The sequence below is a fragment of the Ursus arctos genome, unplaced genomic scaffold, assembly GCF_023065955.2.
Source record: "Ursus arctos isolate Adak ecotype North America unplaced genomic scaffold, UrsArc2.0 scaffold_13, whole genome shotgun sequence".
Taxonomy (NCBI): Eukaryota; Metazoa; Chordata; class Mammalia; order Carnivora; family Ursidae; genus Ursus; species Ursus arctos.
This window is the reverse complement of record NW_026622797.1, coordinates 10,676,729-10,693,294: the sequence shown is the minus strand read 5'-3', so window position 1 is coordinate 10,693,294 and position 16,566 is coordinate 10,676,729. Positions and strand designations below refer to the sequence as shown.

At 41.3% G+C, this 16,566-nt stretch overlaps 1 long non-coding RNA gene across 2 annotated transcripts in view; it reads left to right on the top strand.

Annotated features, from left to right (window-relative positions):
• Positions 1-12,202: 12,202 nt before the first annotated feature.
• The window catches only part of LOC113259590 (uncharacterized), a 31,431-nt gene continuing 27,067 nt past the window's right edge, over positions 12,203-16,566 (top strand). The window contains exon 1 of one of the 2 annotated variants that reach the window (XR_003317639.4): positions 12,203-12,394. This is a non-coding gene — a long non-coding RNA (uncharacterized LOC113259590). The remainder of the gene's footprint in view (positions 12,395-16,566) is intronic. The other variant, XR_003317640.4, reaches the window with a different exon arrangement.

Genomic DNA, 16,566 nt, shown 5'->3' with positions numbered 1-16,566 from the left:
GAAATCTCCATTGGGATTAGCCACACGAAGGTCACCAGAGGCCTTTGCCAAGCTGTTTGTTACCAGAATGGATGTGGCAGAAGTCTGGCTGGTGTGCTGCCACACACAGTTCTCCGGGTCCCTGCTGCCTGTAGCACGAAGACAAGAGTGAGGCGAGGTCTGGGTGTTCCGTGCATTTCATCCGCACAAGAGGGTCCGTCTCTCACATACAGGTCCCGCTGCCAGGAGCTCACTAACGTTCACTAACGAGCTCCCTGGCCGTACACAGTAGCGTGTCCTGCCCACTTTCTTCACCCTCCGCAGAGGTTAAGCAAAAAATTACAGCTCCAAACCATAATAAAACCATTATTTAGGGGCGCCTGGGTGGCACAGCGGTTAAGCGCCTGCCTTCGGCTCAGGGCGTGATCCTGGCGATCTGGGATCGAGCCCCACATCAGGCTCTTCCGCTGTGAGCCTGCTTCTTCCTCTCCCACTCCCCCTGCTTGTGTTCCCTCTCTCGCTGGCTGTCTCTATCTCTGTCAAATAAATAAATAAAATCTTTAAAATAAAAAAAAAAAACCAAAAACATTATTTAGCATCACGTTGTGGGTATTTAGGAAAACAGAATTAACTACAGATGCCACGATATTCAGTTTTAAAACTAAACAGATTCTCAAGAAGTGTATTCACATTAATTTAATCTAATTAAGAGAAAGTACCAAACACCACACGCAATGCAAAACACACACACACATACACACACACAACTTTCTACCGATTATACATATGTGTGTGTGTGTGTGTGTGTATTTACTTTAAAATTAGAGTGGGTTTGGCAGGAGTAATGGGAAGATGGGGATGAAGAAACATTCTCCCTTATTTTTCTTGATTTCTCGTTCAGACCTCTCTTACAAATATTTTGACTATGTATTTCTAGCTTATTCACTTATAAAATTATCTGCTTTTTCTCTTTTTACAAAATTCTTTATCACATGAATCCTTCTTTTGAACTGTGTCAGAACTGGCCTTTTGTTATTCGCCCACTTCTGCCACCTCACCTCTCAGCTCCTTGCCCCTCTCCAATTTATTTTGCATAACCACTTGCCTGAAAGAATCCTAGTCCTAAAATCCTAACCATTTCTCTGCCCGTTCGAGAACTTACGATGGCTCCCTACTTCCCATCACATGTTCTCTGCTTAGAACACAACACTTGCCACAGTCTATCTCTGACTCATTCAAGGGTTTCAACTCCTCCTCAATGCACAGCCTCCACTTCTCTTAGGCCCTGTCAGAACCAGCTTCCAGACTCCTACTTGCCTTTCCTCTATGCTCTGGTACCTGCCTCTCCTTTGGCTGAAATGCCCTCTGCTAGTCTCTTCACAGAATCAAATCTCACCCATCTTTCAAGATCCTGTAGGAAAAAAAATCTACATGCAGAAATTGCTTACCTTCTATGAGAAATTTGCTAATAAAAAACTAATTCTCTGGAGATTTTACGATGCCACCCTCTTTACATGAGTTAGCTCACTGAATTCTCAGAATAGCCCTTTGAGGTAGGCAACATTTTGAAGATAATCAAAGTAAGGATTAAGTCCACCTGTGGGAAGCCCCCTAGCACAGCGCCTACCCCTAATAAGGGTTCAATAAATGTTGACCGTCGTTATGCCTACTGTAGAGTGTAGTAACTCTCCCGGGTCATACAGCTGCCCATGAAAGAGCTAGAATGCAAACTCTAGCTTCAGAGCCCACCCTTTGACCTTGCCAAGAGCAACAACGCTCCATTTGTAGCACGGCTACGTTGCCAAGCTTTTCAGCCATGATAGTCAGCTACCCATGATTCGTGCTATCTGAATTCCTTCGCAGGTGAAGTGTCTATACTACTCTGTTTTACACTCGATGGCTATCTTAGTTAGACTTACTTTTTCCTCAGTATATGTCTTATCTCAAGCTGCCCAAGACTAGTGGTGTGCTGATAAAAGTTTAACAACCAGCTCTCGAGGAGGAGAGGGAGATGGTTCATAGTGTTCATTCATAGTGTTTGCTGACTTCAGAGGTATAAATATTCCTACCGCGATCAATTTCCAGATATCAGTACAAAACCAACCAATCCGGAAAATTGTTAAAATTTTAACAATTGGTCTTGCAAGTTGGTACAAGCTGGCTGCAGCACGCTATTGGTACTAAGAATTAGATACTACACTGTATTCCCTTGTCTTTCCCAGTGCCAAGCTTACTACTGAGCAAATAGGATACATGACCACATATCTGGAGCTTCTGGTTCAAGGTTGCAAGTTACACACAAACATTTACTTAGCCTACTTCCCAAAATCCCATTGAAATGATGACACACAAAAACTAATGCTTCCATAATAATCCTTAAACAAGAAAAGGTGCCAACGGCCAATTAGAAAACTTTACAAATTCATGAAAGACAAGAAAGCAGATGGACTCCGACTGATGGATAAGCCAAAGGAAACCCCAAATTGAAACCAACACCAGGCAAGGCTGCTGTGGAGATGGCAGCCATTCTTCCCAGGAGACTCAGGGCTCAGCAGGTATGGAGAGCTTACATGGACAGTGGAGCAAATAATCAGGGTCACTAATTAAAGGCTAAAAAATAGCTGAACCAGTTTGCCCCCTCCCTCTTCTGTGTGTTTTGAGCATTGTGTCCCCAGCTACGGGTCTCAGAATTGCTTTCTAAACCAAGTGCAGTGTTTCTCTGGGACGGACCCCCAGTGTGGATATTTGAGGCAGGAGAAATAGAGCAGAGCCTATGCTATCTGAACTTCCAAAATGATTCAGAGGGGAACAGTGGGTACAGCGTTAGCGGCCCCACTAAAGTCAAATCTGTTCTCCCATTTCAGATATTCAGTATCTGTTCAGGGAATGAATGAATGAATGAATGAATGAATGAATGAATGAATGACTCCTATAGCTTGGAGCCAGATGAATGACTCTTTAGGCAACACAACAGCCTAAGCAAGTGCATACAAATTCTGGACCTAAAACTAATAAAAATGTGTTTCAGCAGCCAAGTTGGAGAAGAGGGGGAAGGAAATCTCCAAGTGACATGAATGAAGAGAAACATCAAGGGCAAGGTGTTAAGCACAAGCTGTGCAGTCCACCTCCTTTGCAGCTGGGGGTGACCACGTGATACAGTTCTAGCCAATAGGACGTAAGCAGCAGCGAGCAAGGGATTTCTGGGAAAGTTTGTCTTTCCTGACCTGGGGGCCATCCCTCCCTTGTCCTACCTGGACCATAGCTTATGAGGCTTGAAATGGAATGGCCAACGTGCCGCCAAGAAACAAGCAGAAGTATAAAAAATACTCCTTAAGGATGGAAGGGCAGGAAGTTACAGGAAAAAGATACAGGAAAAAAATATGGCTGCAAGTAGTTCTTCCCCTCTCCAACTACTTCCAACCTTCCTATTGTGTTAGAAAAATAAAAACCTTCCGAGGTAGGTTTTTATACTGTAGCTCTTTCTTGCATCCCAAAGTGACATGTCGCATGTCTAGAAACTTGGATGGAAGAAAAACACCTTTGAGAAATGGGAACTCCAGGCCTGAGATAAATGTGTGTAGGGGGGTCTAAATGTATACTCCTTGCTTGACCCAGGAATCCTAATTGTGAAATTAAGTTAAATAAAAAATTAAGCCAGGATATTTGAAACCTCTAGAGCCCCAGCAGTAAAAAACACGCACTCTCTCCATGGGAACACTATCACATCTCCAAGGAAGGGGAAAAAATTACAAATAAGTCCACAGCTAAAAATTACAAGGTCCATGAAAGAATATGCTGCCATGGGATGAATCAACAGATACAGCAGAGGGAAGAATTGACACTGTGAGAACTGATAAAAAAGAACACTCTGAAAGGGACCATGAAATAACTATAACATGACTGAATATATAAACAAAGGCGAAAACTAATGATGTACTATATTCTGGCTAATTGCACATGATCATAAAAATAAATAAATAAATAAATAAATAAATAAATAAATGATATAAACAGAGGCACAGAAACCATATGGGAAAAAATACAATTAAAAAAACCCCAAACTTTGAAAAAAACAAAACTGAGTCCCTATAAGTGAAAAACAAAGTCACTGAAATTAAAAATTCAATGAACAGGGTGTGGTGTCTGGGTGGCTCAGTCCGTTAGGCATCCAACTCTCGGTTTTGGCTCAGGTCATGATCTCATGGGTTATGGGATGGAGCCCCGAGTCGGGTTCCACGCTCAGGGAGGAGTCTGCTTGAAGATTCTCTTCCTCTGCCCTTCTTCCAATTATCTCTCTCTCAAATAAATAAATAAATCTTTTTTTAAAAAACCTCAATGAACAGGGTAATGAATAATTAAGACAAACGTAAAGAAGGAATCTATAAACTAGAAGACACATTTGAGGAGACTTCTCAGAATGTAGGACAGAGAAAACTCTGAGGTTGTAGAGAGGAGCCGTTGAAAATAGATCCAGAAGGTTGAATATATATCAAATGGAAATGCCAAAAAGAACAAAGGGAAAAAAGGGGAGAAGAAATAATATTTAAAGAAATAACACCTGAGAATTTGCCAGAACTAAGTAAAACATAAATAAGTCTTCAGATTTCAGAAGCATAAAATACCTTAGCACCCCAATTTTTAAAATTTCCAATTGAATATACTGTGGTGAAACTTCAGAATGTCAATGATAAGGAGAAAAATCTTTAAAAAGCTAATATTCTAAAAACAAAAACAAAAAGCAAAAATTATTCAATTGGACCGTCATGAAATTTGTCATTAGTCACCCCAGATGTCTGTGGGAAATGCATGACATCTTGATGCTGCATGGGGAAAATAATTCTCATCCTAGAATTCTATACCCAGCTAAATTTTTATTCGAGGCTGAAAGTGACATAGACATTTCAAACCAATGAAGTTTGAGAATGTACCACTCAATGACTCTTTATAAAAGAAAGACTCTTTTTAAAAGATCTACTATAGGGCTTACTTCAGTAACAAAACTAATTAAATCTGGAAGGAAGAAGTGGAGGACCAAACATAAGGGCGAATAAAGAAATTGGTAAATATATCATCAAAATTAAATAATGACTTACTGTAAAGAAAAAATACTGATGATCAATTTGAGAGGACTTTAAAAATAGAGTAACACTAAGATACCAGTCGACAATAATGTGGGACACTGCAAAGATATGAGATTTGAGTTTGGGCTATTGATAGAGTTCAAGGGTCCTAAGGTCCTGTGTCCGCTCGGAGAACAGATATATTGATGAACTTTACATTCTATTAAAATTTTTTGGAGACTAAGTAGTAAAAAGTACAGAAATATAATTTTCAAACCAAAGAGGAGAGAAGAGGAAATTAAAAGAAAAAAGAACTAGCAATGCCATAAAAGGCAGGACAGCAGGGAGGAGATGGAGGGAAAAAAAAAAAAAAACCAGAAAGACAAATTTAAATAAATTCAAAACAGAAAATTGAAAAACATAATGTTGAGTAATTCATATATACATACATTATATAAGTATAAATATATTTTTAAAAACATGAATCACTATAAAATATTGTTAATAGATATATAAGCGAAAAGTAGAAAAACAAGGATAGGAAAGATAGTCACGGATTTCAGAATTGTGGCTACCTCCAGAGGGATTGGAGACTGGGACTGAAAACAGGTACAAAGAGGCTTCCACTTACCTTCACGTGCTTTGTTTTGTTTTTTCTATACTGTGAAAGAAACAAAACAAAACAAAGGGAAGGAAGGAAAGAAGGAAGAAAAATGCAATGCAAGAAAAATTCTACACAAACAATCAGCACAAGAAAGCGTTCCCTCAGGCACCTGGCTGGCTCAGTCAGAAGAGTGTCTGACTCTTGACGTCGGGGTTGGGAGTTCGAGCCCCACATTGGGTGTAGGGATTACTTAAATAAAAATAAAACTTAGGGGTGCTCAGGTGGCTCAGTCAGTTAAGCATCTGACTTCTGCTCAGGTCATGGTCTCGGGGTTCTGGGATGGAGCCCCACGTCATTGGGGCTCCCTGCTCAGTGGGGAGTCTGCTTGTCCCTCTCCCTCTGTCCCTCCCCTGCTCGTGCTCTCTCTCAAATAAAATCTTTAAAATAATCATAATAAAATACAATAAATAAGACTTAAAAAAAAAAGTGCCCCCTCAACAAATTAACAAGTACAGAGAAACAGATACACAGGATGAGCCCTGTGAAGGATGATGTGATAACGGTTTGTCCTCAGCTGCTGGTATTGGCATTATTAGCATTCTAGCTGCAGAAATCTGCTGGGAGAGAAAATGGCTTTAACTCGTACAGGAAAAGACTGATAGTAGAATGAAGGAAGGGTCATGTGACTCTAAGGATTTTTTAACATTTGATAGAGATTAGTATACATATTTTAGGAGATCCTGTTTCCTCACAATATTTTCAAATAAGGATAATCTGACCGTTCAAATCTCTTTCTGAAAACAAAACTGTACGCTATATACCATTGTTTCTGCAACATGTTGGTATGCAAACACCTGGGTGAAAAACTGCAAATACTAAAAGCCCCTTGGGATGGTTCCAATTCAAAAAGTCTCTAGCTCAGAAGTTTCCTCCACCCACTGCCGTTTGCCTCAGTTCTGAGGGGGTCAGGGAAAAAGAGGAGAGGGGGGAGGAAGGAGGGGGAAGAAGGCCATGGGAGATCAGATGTAAAACTGCGTAAACTGCTCATCTACTTTACCTACTCATTCCCTGTTTCTCAGGAAGGCAAAGAATTGGATGCAAACAGAGCTGGAATAAATTTCAGATGTGATAGCTTTCTACATTTCCTCTGCCCACGATTTTCCAGATAGTCGGCCTCCCTTACCTAGGCCAGACTTATGAGAAAGTGGAACTTAATTACATCTCTTCCAGTGCAAGCTGGCCATGGGGACAGTATCAATGGGAAAAGTTGGTTCATGTTTATTGTTAAGTTTATGGCAGCTAAAAATATAGCCCGGCCCTTCAGTCTTCTCAAAGTGATGACAAAGATTTTCACCCAAATACCAAGACCGCTGGACGCGACATCTTGGGCCAGTCCAGCACTGATTTCAAGAGGATCCCATGAATACATTGAGGACTACCAGACAATATGATCTCGGCCACTCCAGCCGAAAGGGTGATTCTGAAATGTCACTTTCTCCCCAATTCTCTTTTTTTATTGGGGTATAATGTACATACTACAAAATACACATATTTTACATATGCAATTCTAAGTATATAATTATAATTATACAAGTGTATAATTTTAAATATACAAAATATATACATATTTTTGATGAAATTATACATCCGTCTCAATCATGGTACAATATAAAGTCGTTCTTTAAGGGAACTTATTATCTGAATAGATCCAATAGCAGTGAAACACAATAGCTTCTATTTCTAAATATCTTGCATTTGCAATCTCAGAACTAGCAACCAAGACGTGAAGATAACGAGATACGGGGTAGTAAATAGTATATTTTACCCCATCTATAAGAAGAGTCCCACTTTCCATAGTCATTTAGATAAGAAACAGAAAATGCTATAAATCATTGTAAAGTGATTTGTACTTTAAAGCACAAATCTTAACAATTTGTATGCTGAAAAGTGATTAATCATACTGTATTTTCTTTTCAAATTTTCCTACCCTGCCTCATGAATAAGCCATGTGTACACCTTATCTTCTGTCCTATCTGAAAAATCTGGATTAACAGCCAAGGCCAAATTCCATTCTAGCAACAGGGGTACGTGGCTGCAAATAATTCTCTTGAAGTCAAAGGAAAATAACAACAAATACAGGAACACCTTACTCTGAAGTTCCTTTATTTTGGTTTAAACCTCTCTTAACAGGCTCTTTTCAAGTCTTTGGAGCATTATTAAACGATCCTACTATTGATTTTCTGCGCTTAGTACTGGTGGAATGGAGTGACTTGAAGCACTAATGACTGAAGTCCACTCCCTGTCTAAAGGACAGGTACAAAGGCAGACGTACTTGGAACTCATTCCTCCAGCCATCCTCATAACTTAGACTTCAGCGCCTGGAAATAGGACAGGTGGGAAATAGGACACGGAACTCAACTCATCTCTCTTACTTAAATATAGCACTGCTTCTATTTCTGTTACTTATCTTGGGAAATTTCATAAGTATTGGTATATTTTGCTATTCAGCATGAAGCCGTATGCTTCCTTTCTACCTTTGAAATCCAAATTTCCAAGCAATCACTTTTAGAAAAGCATTCCTCCATTTTCAGCTTCATTCTCCATGGGCCATTTATTTGTGATGCCGAGCCGTTGAGTAACTAGAGGTTACAATAAGAATTTGTCATGCCAGAGTCCATCTTTAAAAAGAAAAGCTTTTAAGACAAACACACCAATTTTTTAAATGAGTAAAAGAAATGAACAGGCATTTCACATAAAAGGGGGGGGGGGAAGGAATGGTCTCCAAAGTTCAACCTCATAAATAATCAGGAAAATGCACATTAAAACCACAGTGAGACACCATTTCACACCCCATCAGATTAGCAAAACTTTGTAGTCTTACAATACCAAGTGTTGATGAGGATGTAACAGTAGAGAAACTCTCATACAAATTGGTAAGAGCAGGGAGGTGTCTTTAGGGGTGATATGTCAGGATGTCTATGACTAAAATGGTTCAGCAACAACAACAAATGTAGAGAGGGAGAAAGAAAAGGCAAATATGACAAAGTCTGTTTTGCAAAGTAGGGGGCAGGCTCTAGGGGCAGAGTCTGCAACATTGAATCACAGCTCTGCCGCTCATTAATTGTAGTCTGGTTTAATTATTTAAGCTCTCCTTATGTCAGTTTAATTATCTGTGAAATGGGAGTCATGGTGGTATGTACTTGCTAGAGGTGTGAGCATTGAATGTGTTAATTCATGTGAAGTACTTAGTCGCTGCCTTGTCAGAAGCCTTCAATAAATGTCAGTTATTACCTCTGTTGGCTCCATTTTGCAGATGATGTAAGTTGAGACTCAGAAGGGTGAAGCAACTTGTCCAGTCACATCTGCTGGTGGTTGAGGCTGCAGGGAAGCTCTCCCACAAATCAACAGAGACACCCACACAGCAGCTTCTTAACAGCAAACACTTGAGACAACACAAATGCCCATTCACTGTAGAATGGCTCACTAAATAATGCTACATTTCTTTTTTTTTTTAAAGATTTTATTTATTTATTCATTTATTTAGAAAGAGAGAGACAGAGGGCATACCTGCAAATAGGGGGAAAGGCAGAGGGAGAGAGAGAGAGAGAGAGAATCTCAAGCAGACTCCGCACTGAGCTCCGGAGCCCCATGTGGGCCTTGATCTCATGACCCTGAGATCATGACCTAAGCCAAAATCAAGAATCGGACGCTTCACCGACTGAGTCACCCAGGTGCCCCAATAGTGCTACATTTCTATACCAGAATGCTATCCAAACAGGGAAAGGAAAAAGATGTACTAACATGAAGAGTATAAAAAAATTAAAATTAATTAAAGAGTTTTATTTTTATCCTCAAAGATTTTAGCTGGTCCAGCAATAAGAGGACGGATTAAGCCATAAAAACTACATTAAAAATCAAAATTATTTTTGTTTATAACCATTTTGTACCTCATCACAGCACTTTTTGTTAAGATCAAGAAAGTACTCTCTAAATGTTTAATATGTGAATAGTTATATAAACCAAAGAATTATTCCTACAATGAATTAATTTACAGCTATTAAAATCATGTTTTTAAATGAATATTTAGTGACATGGTGAAATGCTCACCATATAAACTTTAAAAATATAGGATTCCCAAACTTTAAATATATACAAATATATATATTTGCATCCATACATGTGTATGTATATACATCTATGTATATATAAGGTATTTATATATACACAAATATATTTAAATATATATATATCACAGAAGAATAAACTTGAAAGTTTATACACCAAAAAAAAACTTCTTCCATTTTTGAAAGATTTTATTTTATTATTTATTTATTTATTTATTTTTAAGTAGGCTCCACAGCCAACTCACAACCCCAAGATCAAGAGTTGCCTGCTCTCTACCCGCTGAGCTGGCCAGATGCCCCTAAAATTCACCTTTTTTTCAAAGTTAAAAGTGGTTTTCTTTGAATGGAGAGATGGAAAATAATTTTTTCCCTTTTGTCTCCTCATCTGTAATCTGTATTTTCTACAGTGAAAATGTATGACTGGTGACACTGTAGCGTAATTAGGCAGCACCTAGTACAGTCATGGATTGCACACGTGTGGTCCTGAAACGTTCCACTCCTGCGTGAAAGTCCTCACCTGTGCTCAAGGAGACATTTACAAGAAGGTTCATAGCAACATTGCTTATCACAGAGAAAAAGTAGAAACAACCTACATCCAACCACAGAAGCATCGATACCTACCTGGTGAATATTTAGGCAGCAGTTGAAAAGAAGGAAACCGAGCTACAGTAATCAAGGTGGGTCTATCACAAAAATACAATGTGGACTGATATATCTGAAAACGGCAGAAGTATAGGTGGAGTATGATACTGTTTATATAAAGATTAAAAACATGCAAAATAACATTATGCATGTTTACTGTATATATTATTTATGTATATATGCACATGTAGGAAAAATATTTTTAATGCATGGAAATGACAAACACCAAATGCAGGGTAAAGATTATTTGTGGAATGTGAGGAAAGTAAATGAGGTGGGGGGGGCACATCGCTGGGGGGGGCGGTGAGGGGACTGCAAGTACACCTGTAATGCTTTACCTCTTGGACTGAGTCGTAGAGTATAGGGGTTTGTTATACAATTCTCTGCGGGGTTTGTGTGTGTGTGTGTGTGTGTGTCTGAAATGTTTCAGAATAAAATAGTCCTCACATCATGAAAGAGAAATTTTAAATTGTTTATCTCTGGAACTGTAATTATTTGGAGGTGCAATCATGGACATTTCGACTAATTGTGTGTGTGTGTGTGTGTGTGGCACTGGCAGGGGGTGGGGTGCCAGTTGGATTAATTTTTTAAAATATTTTTACATCTTTATTTTGGCAAAAACACGATTTCCAAACCAGAACATTTAATTCCTGCAAAAACAGAAACGATTTTTAATGAGAATATTTGATTATAATTATTACCCAATTTCATTTTAAAACCCCAACTCTCTCAATTGGGAAAAAAATTAAAACATATGCCCCCCCTCCCTAAAACATACATATTTAAAAGAAGGGGGTAAAGAAAGACTGAATCTGTAAAAAGTTGTAGTCATTTTATTCTTTCAGCAAATTCTGGATTTAGGGGAAACTCTGTGGCTCAGAGCAGGCCCCGGATGACTAAGCCACGCTTCCAGCCTTGCTCCCAACCCTGGCCGACTTTGTCAGAGGGCAGAATGACACATTTGCACATGGTTAAACGGTTTCGTCAGTGAAATAGATTTAAACTAGCTTTAAAAGAAGGAAAAGAAAACATTCAGTGCATTCCACATTTTCCCTTAAGTATACTGTACCTTCAGTTATGCTGCATTTTGCATGCCTCAGAGCTCCGAAACACTATTTAAATCGTGCACATAAATCATTTCATCCCCGGTGAAATAAAGCTGTCTCCTCCAGAAGAAATAAGGGGTGACCTGTCCCAAGTGGCTACACCCTGGGGTGAGGCCCCCCGCTCGGCCAAAATCAAAGGCAGGTAAATTGAAGGGACCCACGCTCTGTCTTGGAGGCTGGAAAGCCTGGAGAGGTTCTCATCTTTTCTTGTATCCATCCACCACAATTTGGGGTTAAAAGCTCTCGTCTGAAAAACTGGGAAATTCTACCTCCTGACCACATGATCTCAGCAGTTCCAGCGTGTGGGAAATGTAGGGTTACAAGAGCGGAAAGGATCATCAAAAAAGGCAGGCTGAAGGGAGAAACTCCAAAGAGTAGATCTGGAAAAGGTTATACAACCCAGAAATTAACAAAGATGTAAGTGAGGGGGGTGGGCGTCCGTGTGTTCCCAGGAAAAAAAGACTTTCCTTCTCCCCAAGACTCCACCGTGGGGGTTCCTGTAACTCACAGACGCGACTTGATTGACAACAATCTTGTTTACACACCACACACCCTCGGGGAGAGCAGTCCGGCGCTCGCAAGCCACTGCCTGCGTTCTGGACGCTTCTCCGGGAAAGGAGCCGGCCTGCGCGTGGGCGGGGCACTGGGCCCGCGGCCTCACCTCCGCCCCGCCCACCCCGTCCCGGCGCTCGGGGCCCGAGCGGGTGCTGGGGAGGAGTGAAACCAGTTCTCGGGCCAGCCTACCCCGGGCTTTGGCGGAGGGGGGCTGGCCGATACTCGGCGAGCCTGTGAGGGCAGCCGGCGTCTGCCCGGCGTCCGAGGGCCTTCACACGTGTGCACTGTGTCTGCATTGCTAATCAGGACCTCTGAGGAACCTAGGTAATTGCCAAACCCAAACCCTGCCCCCACCCCCAACACACACCACACGCACTGGCTCGAGCCCTGGGTCTGTAGGAATTGCTAATAAGTGCGCCTCCTGCCCGAGGAACGTGCTTAGCAGCCGAATTCAGCGGGAAGGAGATCAGAAGGCGGCCCTTGCTCCAGGCCTCCCCAGGGGGAAGAGCGAGGTCGGCCTCTGGAACAGCCTGGAAGCTTCGACTTCCTAGGGTGAGGGAGGGAAGTCTACCTCACCTGAGGCGAGGCCCAAAGTCGCTCTTTTCTTTGGGGCCTGGCTTTCCCGGTAACCAAAAGGGCCACATCTAGTGTAACATTTTTCTCAATTTCACTAAATTGCTTTCTGTTGAATAATTATGGGATCTCAGTTTCAGAATTAAATCCGTCACCTACGAGGACGGAGCCCCAGACTGGGCACATCACAAAAAGGAGGTGGCTGAGTCCTCGCACAGCCCAGTAGGGTTGCTATACATACCTGCCCAGGGGGCGCCTGAGGGGCTCAGTCGGTGACGCTTCCCACTCTTGATGTGGGGTCAGGTCAAGCTCTCAGGGTTCTGAGATCCAGGCCCCTGTGGGGCTCCTGCTCAGCGGGGAGTCTCCTTAAGATTCTCTCTCTCCCTTTACCCCTCCTCCCCGTGCTCATTCTCGCTCTCTAAAATAAATAAATCTTAAAACAAAACAAAACACCCCCAAACACCTGCCAGGGCAGACAAGGAAAAGGCCTTCCTAGGCTCTGCTGTTGGTGTAGAGTCATACAGACTAGCTCCTTGCAGGACCAGCTCTTTAAACTCCCGGGTTTCGATACTATGGGAATGGAAATGATTTCACCCTTGACTTCGTTTTCTCTGCATCCCTTTCTCAGAAGCTGTTTTCATTTCCTTCTTTCCCCACTTTCGCTCCGTCTTCCTTTTGCTCACTTGGCCACAGGGTCACTTCTTTCTAGAGGGGGGAAGTCTGTTGAGGAGGGAGGATTAAAGGGAAATGTAGGGAAGGGAGATGCTATCCATCAGAAAAGGACAAGGGCAGAGCCTGGACTTCTGCTCCTGCCAAGTGAATGTGGTACGAGAACCAGCTGGGTCGAGTCTGGACACGCTTTCCTGTTCTGCAGCCTGCCGAAGTTTTTGTGTCTCTTTAACTTCAGTGATCTTTGGTGCCCCTAAAGGCAAGTGGGACACCTGAATCATAAAGCTTCAGATGAGCTGAGTTCAAAGTTTTATTTTCTACTTTTAAAGCCCTCCATAAATTAGGGCAAAGGTAGTTGGAATCCGGCCTCCTGCCCTGGCGTTCCTCTGAGATTATTAAGGTTGGCTAAGCAATCTGCTCTTGAGAAACCAGGTGTAACGAGACCTGGGTGGAGGGAACCAACCGGGGGTTGTTTGTGGAACTTTCTTCTCCTCTGTGGCATGCACATGTCTTTCTGGAGCAGTCCTGCAAGTTTGCCACTAGAGCTACGTGGTGTCGATCCCTTTGCAGCGCAAGTCCCAGAATACACGGCTTCCCAGCTGAATGTCGGGCTGGCCTTGAATGAGGAGGAAAGGGGTCGGTGTGAATTGTGGGCCATGGGCGTGGAATACCTCTTCACTCCCTCTCCCAGCCCACCTCCACTCCTCTCGTCTTTAGTAGCCTAGCTAGCTAGTGTTCAAAGAGAAGTAATGCTTCAGAGCTCTGCCACTGATTTGAATGGAGTCCTTAGGATTAAAGTGATACGATATAGTCAGAATGAACATTCTGCACAGATCTAAGTTGATCCTAAAGAAAGCAATTAATTCTTACTGTTCTGTTTTCCTTATCTCTATGTGGAATCATATTTTGTCCCAACTCTCTAATGTTTTTACATTTCCAGCAAAAGAGTTGTTTCTTTCTAAGACTCTTAAAACAATTAGGATGTTGGGGATAGTCAGTAACTCCTGTTTTTTCCCTCTGAGCCTGTCTGCTTGCAAATGTCTTGCCACTGTAGCAACTGACATGCTTTTGAAACCTGGCTGCAGAGATGCCATTTGGTATAATTTTCCAGGTCGTGCTGGACTGTTTCCCCAGGGTGAACTCAGAAACCCTGGGACATGTATGTATGTGGAAGCAGGAGGGGAACTTAGAGCAACAGAAGGATGGGGACTTAAGGTGGCTTCGTTCCAAAGCCCCAGAATGGCCCCACAATTGCACCAAATCCTGTTCTGGAAGATCTGTCTGCCCACTCAAATCAGATTTCCCATAATAACAAGGACAAAAGTAGATGGGGGTATGAACTCTGGAAGTATCAGCTCCCTATGGAATGAGCTCGTTGGTGTTTATTAATGCCGGCCTTTTGAATAGACGGGGACCTAGAAAAAGCTGAGGCTATTTTGCGGGAAGACAACAAAAAGAGAAAGTAAGAGAAAGTGAACCACCCATCGAAAATAAAGGAAATCTTTCCCACTCTGCTTTGTACTGTGAACTAAACCTACTGGAAGTCAGACCCAAAAGATAGACAAGCCCAAATTGATGAGCATATCATGCTGTCAGCTCTGTGGGGTTTGCAAACAGCTGAGAAATGACTCCATTCCTCATGAGTCTTTCCAAGACATTCTCCAGTGAGCTTCATGGTGACACCAGCTGCTTGTCCCTCTCCTGTTATTTACTGGAGGGTGTTCTGTAAAGAGGAAAGCACCCCTTTCTATTTTATTCCAATATAGTGGTCATTTTTATATCTCAGTGGTCCCTAAAGCATTTTACAGAGGACTCTGAATCCATCTGTTACTATGGGAAAAATACAGACTTTCAGGGAACAGAAATGAGAAAATCCTTTGGCTGAAATAATTTATTTTTTATAAAGTCTCTCAGTAACAAATAACCCATCTGGGTGGTAAATAGATTCAGAATCATGGGGGAATGACCCTCAGATTGCGTTTTGTTTTTACTCTTTGGTTACGCTCTCTGGGTCAATCAGACAAATTAGAAAAGTCAGTGATATTCAAAGTGGGGTAGTCTTTTACTTAGAACTTGGACAACTATTTCGCTGGAAATACAAAAACAGGGAACTGGGATAAACTATGATTCCACATAAAGATAAGGGGAACAGAAAACAGTAAGAATTACTTGCTGTCTTTAGCATTGGCTTAGATTTGTGCAGAATGTTTGTTTTGACTATATCACTCTCATCCTAAGGACACCCTTACAGATCAACATTGACGTGTCCTTAAAAAATAATGTGACAACCAACTCTTAATTACTTAAATCATAGTGCAGGAAGAACTTACTATAACCAGCAGACCAAGGGACCATTCAAAGATGAGCTGGATGCAGAGGGGGGTGGCGGAAGCAATCTAAATTCCTGATTGTTCTTTTTCTCAAAATTCTTTTTGGCAAAGATTTAATTATACCAAATATCTACCAGTGTTATGATGACCAGACTAGCAAACTTGTTTCGTTAAACATTCTTCTCCTACAACTGTCTAAACAGGATTTTCCCACCTAGCACTGTATCCAGAGTTAGGATTGTGCCATAATTAAGAGGATCCCTTGTATCGAATATTAGTATTTGCATAGTTATTAAAGTATTTGATGATTTGCACAGGGACTCTAAATATAGCATGTCATTTATAGTCTTTTCTAAAACTATAAATGAAAAATTACTTTCTAGCCTTTAGTTTTTGCTGGAACAACTTGTAAGATGAGTTCTATTTTAAGTGGTATATATAACACTTTTTAGAAAGTATAGCACTTAAGCGAAATCTTTTACACTGTATAATACGGTGGTTTCCAGATGATGTTGACCCAAGTACTCTTTCCCAAGCAAAACATTAAGTAGAGGACAAATACCTGAAACAGATAAAAACAAAAGTGTTGAGGGGGGAACGGAGGAACAGATTTTAGGCCTTTCAGCCCTCCTTAGGGCCCCAAAAGCACTTTTGAGGAACAGTAGGGCATGGACGAGTGTGAAAACCAGTGTAGTGTTGTCAGACTCATGAAAAAGGAAATAAATAAAAGCCCTGTTTGAGATGACATACCTCTTCCTTGTGCCTGTATATAAGGATGTGTGTGTCTGTGTGTGTGTGTGTGTGTTTGTGAAGTACCATTCAATTCCTATCTGGTTCCAGTCTTTATCATTCTTACTCTCAAACCGCAACTTTGGTGGCATTTTACCCTGGTGCAAAGGGATTCTGTGTCTGTGAGTTTCAGAT